At 40.7% G+C, this 6000-nt stretch overlaps 1 protein-coding gene across 1 annotated transcript in view; it reads left to right on the forward strand.

The window, feature by feature from the left end:
* The window catches only part of LOC129528445 (histone-lysine N-methyltransferase 2C-like), a 60262-nt gene extending 54985 nt beyond the window's left edge, over nucleotides 1–5277 (forward strand). The window contains 1 exon segment of the mRNA XM_063699364.1: nucleotides 5222–5277. The gene's annotated coding sequence lies outside the window, so the exon portion shown is untranslated.
* The last annotated feature ends 723 nt before the right edge of the window (nucleotides 5278–6000 follow it).

Raw genomic sequence — 6000 nt, forward strand, 5'->3', positions numbered from 1 at the left:
GTTGTATTCCTCAGATATCTAATCATGTTGGTTTGTGAACTCAGATTTTTTGTGGCTGTTGGCTACTCTGGTCATTTGTATTGGGGAAGGACTGAAAGACAATCTCAGTCTGCTGCTGTTCTTGCAACATAATTATTAATAGCACCCACTTTTTCCTTTCAAAAGTGTCCTGGTTTGGGCAGGAATTATATAGTCAGTCTCACTGAAATCTAGGACGTAAGCTGTGTCATTGTCAGTAAGTTTAAAATGAAGAGAAGTGATGTGCCCCAGGGTAGAGAGTCTCAGGAAGCATGAAACACTGACCAGGCAACTCCTCTGGGTTGTGAAAAGGAAAAACTTTAGACAAGGTAAATTTAAGAGTTTAATAGTGCAAGAATGATTCTTGAGTTGGGAAGCTTTTAGAACGAGAACAAGTTCTGAGAACTGCAAGCTGGCAACGTGGCCAGACAGCATTATGGACAGAAAATGGAAGTGAGGTCCAGAAACAGCTTTGTTGTTTACAACTGGTTACAGCTGGATGTTTTGTCTTATTTGAATCAGTCAGCCACCCGCAATTGACTGAAGCTCAGCTGCTGCAATTGACTGAGACACAGCTATCTGTTACAAGTGTATATTCTATTCATAATTATGCTGTTAGTTTACACACTAGGTTAGCTTGCAGTTTGTTGCATAAGGACTCAAGTACAGAGGCAACCACAGGGAAAATTTTGTTTAATTAAACAACTATATCACCTTGAAGCTCCTGAACAAAGCAGCATTGGAGGAGACAATCTCTCTGGTTTGTAACCTGGGCTTTGGAGATGGAGGCAGGTGGAGGAGTGAAGGCCCAAGGATGGCTCTTCAGCCCTTCCCTGTTTTCATCAGCCAGCCTAATGCTCTCCTAATTTTACTGTAACTACTCCTGGGTAGTTGCTGTTGTTGTCTATGGAGACAGGCAGGGATGGTCACTATTGTTTCCAAATGGCTAAATTGCATGTGTTTTGTTTTGTTTTGTGTTTTTAGAACAGCTAGTTTATTAGTTGTAGGGTTATTGTAGCTAATTTGAATAAAAATTAAGCCTACAAATTCACATGGTATTTGATTATGTACAATTTAGTTTAATTCTTTAGCCCTGACCCAAATGAAGTGATATCACTAACCCATGATGGAGTCCTCAGTGAAAGTGAAACGATATCACTAGCCTATAATGGAGCCATCAGTGAAAGGTGTTATGCGTGTGTACGTTCATAAAGATACACACAAATGTTAACTATAGAGTTTCTTGGACACTGTTTCTAAAGTACTGGTAGTTTCAGCTTCTGTATGTAACATCCTTTTCTTTTTTGGGTCTAGTTGGATACAAGATAAGTAGATCACAAGAAGTCTACTTCTTCTTCCTAGCTGAATTGACTAGTAGCTAAAACTTTTAGAAAACTGTTGGATTGCCTGTGTATGAGATTCTACCAGGTTAGGGTATATTAGTTTCTAGGGCTGCTTTAACAAAGTATCACAAACCAAGTGGCTTAAACAAAAATTAATGATCTCATAGTCCTAGGGACTAGAAATCTGAAATTGAGGTTGTCAGTAGGGTTGGCTTTTTATGAAGGCTATAAGGAAGAATCTGTTTGATACCTCTTTGCTAGCTTTTTCTGGTTGCTGGCAATCTTTGGCATTCCTTGGCAGGTAGACTCTTGTCTAGAGTAACTGCAGCTATTTGACCAAAAGTGTAAGTCCAAATTGTGTTTGTATCTGAGTAATATGCTTTTATAATTCCCCAGCCCACAGCCAATTGAGTCGATGGTAGTAACCTATGATAGAGCCACCCATGAAATGTGAATGAGAAACAAAGATTTATATACAAGTAAGTGTATATATACATATATACACATAACATACACGCATGCATACACATACACACACAGAAACATAAAACAATGAAAGAGAAAGAGAAGTTGATATTTGTAAAATTCACTGTCAGGCATATCCTTGGAAATACAGAGTATCTTTGACACTATGTCTAAATCTTCTCACTGTAGGATCTATAGATAACCTTCTATTTTTTTTTTCAGACCAAATTGGATAAAAGAGGATGAAGTCATGAAAGGGATGCTTCTTCCTCTTAGTATATTTGTCACTCTAAGTTAGTAGTATCCAATCCCTTAGGAACCTCTGAGGTTTTCCATTTATGAGACTCTCCTACTACTAGAGTGGGCCAAAGGGAGAGAGAATCCTATATGGAGCAATGGGGAGGTAACAGGTGACAGGGAGGAGTGAAGCACTCAGCAAAAAGAACAGAGTTCATGAAACCGTAATAGGTTCCTCACCTTCTAGAGTTCTACCACCATGTGAGGCTGGTGCTCCAAACCCAAACCCACAATCATTTTGTAGGGAGTTCCTGACTCAGGCCTACAGCTACATGGTCATATCTTCTGGGCAGGAAAGACAGCCATGATGGGTGAAAGTAAAGAAGTGACAGAAGGACTTAGGAATCAAGAATTTAGATGGGGTAAGAGGCATGTTACCTTACAGACTGCAGTTACATTAGAAATAAATGCCACTGGCCAGGCATGGTGGCTCATATCTGTAATCCCAGCACTTTGGGAGGCCAAGACAGCTAGATCACTGGAGGCCAGGAATTTGAGACAAGCCTGACCAACATGGCAAAACCCTGTCTCTACTAAAAATACAAAAATTAGCCAGGTGTGGTGGTGCATGCCTGTAATCCCATCTACTCAGGAGGCTGAGGAAGGAGAATTGCTTGAACCTGGGAGACGGAGGTTGCAGTGAGCCAAGATGGTACAACTGCACTCCAGCCTCAGTGAGAGTGAGACTCCACCTAAAAAAAAGGATACACCTAGTTCGAATTAGTGATATACACATGAATATTTAAATGTCAACCAGATAGTACATCGTAGAGTAACTGTAGCTGTTTGATTCAAAAAGTAAGTTTAGAATTACATGTGTGTCCAACTATCTACTTTTATATTCCTTTAGCCTGCATGCAGAATTGACATCAATGACCTATGATAGAACCACCAATGAAATGTGAATTATAAAATATATATACACAAATATTTAAAGAAATATATATGCAGATATACATACTTCTGTCTATCTAGACACACAGGGAGAGAGAGAAAGGGAGAGAAAGAGAAAAGAGAGAGAGAATCGACAGAGAGAAAGATGAAGATTATGTGCTTACACTCAGGATCATCTATGGCCATACAGAATGTCTTTTACACTGTTTATAAACCTCCTCACTATAAGCCCTGCAGGCCCCTTATCCAACTTTTTGATTAAATTGGATAAAAAAGGAACAGGGCAAAAAAGGGAAACTTCTTGTTATTGTCTTGTCACCCTTAGTAGCAGGCACATACTTAGGAAAGTCAGATTTTCTGTGTATGAGACATACTAGAGTGGACCAAGGGAAGAAAATCCTATGCAGAGCAACAAGCGAGTAACAGTGGACAGGGAGCAGTGGAGCCCTTAGGGAAAAAATACAGAGCTAATGGCCCTGGCAGGGTTCCTCACACCCAGAGCTCTACCACCATGTGAGGCTAACACTGCAAGCCCACACCCATCATCACATTGTATGGGGCAGTTTCTTGACCCTGTGTGAGAGCAGAGAAGACACCTATAATGGCAAAAACAAGGGACTCATGAAGGGATTTTAGTGTCAGGAAATGAGGTGGGGTCAAGGGGATTTGTATATAGAAACTGCAGCTGAATTTGAAATAAAGTAAACCACCAAATTCTTAGTTTGTGCTGTATTCAATTGTAAAGAACTAAACATCGCTTGTGAGTAATTCAAACCAGAAAGTGAAGTCCAGGATGTCATATTGGTGTTGGACGATACATATATATATATTTAAATTCTGTAGCACTGCCAAGTCTAAACTCAAATCAGTACCCTGGAGTGGAGCTGTCAGTGAACTGTGAGACAGAAATAATATAGAGGCTGGGCGTGGTGGCTCACGCCTGTAATCCCAGCACTTTGGGAGGCCGAGGTGGGTGGATCACGGGGTCAGGAGATCGAGACCATCCTGGCTAACACAGTGAAACCCCATCTCTACTAAAAATACAAAAAATTAGCTGGGTGTGGTGGCGGGTGCCTGTAGTCCCAGCTACTCAGGAGGCTGAGGCAGGAGAATGGCATGAACCCGGGAGGCGGAGCTTGCAGTGAGCCAAGATCCTGCCACTGCACTCCAGCCTGGGCAACAGAGGGAGACTCCCCCTCAAAAAAAGAAAAAAAAGAAAAAGAAAAAGAAATAAATCAATATAGATATAAGGATGTATGAACAAGGGAGGAAACGATTATATACCATTTATATATACCTATATGCATTCATATTAAATCAAAGCATGCACCCACAGGTACTGCAGAGAAATATAAAGGTTGAGATTAGGGAAGTTCCCATTCAAGGGCATTAATGGAAAAACAAAAAACTTTTGACACATGTGTCTGCGTGATCTCACTATAGGATATGAAGGTGACTTTATGTCTTGAATGAATTTAGATAAAAGATGGCCACATAAAAAGAAGAATGATTTTTCTTACTAGTCTGTTTGATACTCTTGAGTAAAAATAAAAAATAATTTTCAGACTGCCTGTATGTGAGACCTTACTATAATGGCTGAGGACAGCAGAGAATCCTCTTTGGAAACAGGAAAGCACAGCAGGGACGGAGAGTAGTGAAGACCTCAGGAGAAGAGAAAAAAGCTAACAACCCTAGAAATGTTTTCGACCCTGCAGAACTCTGCCACAATACAGGGTGGTACTCAAAACCCCAAATACCATCATATTGGATTGTGTCCTTGACTCAGACCTGCAGTTACTTTACCGTACTTGTGGACCAAGAGAGACAATCAAGTGAAGAAGTAATGGAGGGCTTTCGAGGCAGCACATTTAGTGGAATAAGAGGGCTGACTACCTCCACTCAAAAGTTTAGTTTGAAATAACTGCCACCACAAAGGCTGTCACGCATTGGTACTGAGGTCATAATAAAGAGGTTTATTTAAATCTGAAAGCATTACTATTTTCCCCAGCCTAAGATGTTGGTTGCCATCATATAAATCCTCCTTTTTAATAAAAAAAATGACATTTTAGAACCAAATAGTGCTATACACATGAATAGTCAGAACTTAACTGGTTTATGTGCAGAGTAATGAAAGTTAGTTTTACCAGAAAAGTAAATTTTGAATTGTGTCTCCTGTCTGACTGTATTCTTTTGTCATCCTCTAGTCCACCCACAAATGAATTATCAGGAGTGAACCCAGAGGCACGTATAAATGAAAGGTGAGTTATGCATATGTATGTCTTTATTTATCGAATTATAACTGAGCATAGAAGTATTCACACACGCAGGCACATAAACAAATATATCCATCCATCCATCCATGCATCCATCCATACACACTTCTCTCAAACACATCCACTAACAAATCCATGCATACAGTGGAAACATACAACAAGGAGACAGACGGCCGGACATTTGTGGAGTTTATTCTGGGAAGCCTGCGTGGCCATAGAGAGTGGTTTTTAACAGGATTTCCAATTCTTCTCCTCGTAGCCTTTGTAGGTAACATTGCTTCCTTTTCTAACGGAGTGTTATAAAAAGGAGCAGGTCATAGGAGAGCTGCTGCTTCGTATGTTAGTGTATTTGTCACTGTTAGTTCCTAGTAAGCAGTTTCTTAAAGGACTCAGATTTCCTGAGTTTGAGAGCCCACCAGATTGACAGAAAGGAGGAGAAAATCCTGTTTGCAACATGGAGGAGATAGCAGCTGACAAGGAGCAGTGAAGCCCTGGGCAGAAAAGAACAGAGCTAATGGAACATGGACTTGTCCCTCACACTCCAGAGCTCTGTCAACATATGAGGTTGGTGCTAAAACACAAACACAAGCACACCACCTCATTGGATGCAGCCCTTCCTTAGGCCCACAGCTACTTGCCTGTGTCCCATGGACAGGAAAGACTAGCATGATGGGTGAAAGGAAAGACGTGATGGAGAGATCCAGGAAGTG

The sequence above is a fragment of the Gorilla gorilla genome, chromosome 17 (genome assembly GCF_029281585.2).
Source record: "Gorilla gorilla gorilla isolate KB3781 chromosome 17, NHGRI_mGorGor1-v2.1_pri, whole genome shotgun sequence".
Taxonomy (NCBI): domain Eukaryota; kingdom Metazoa; phylum Chordata; class Mammalia; order Primates; family Hominidae; genus Gorilla; species Gorilla gorilla.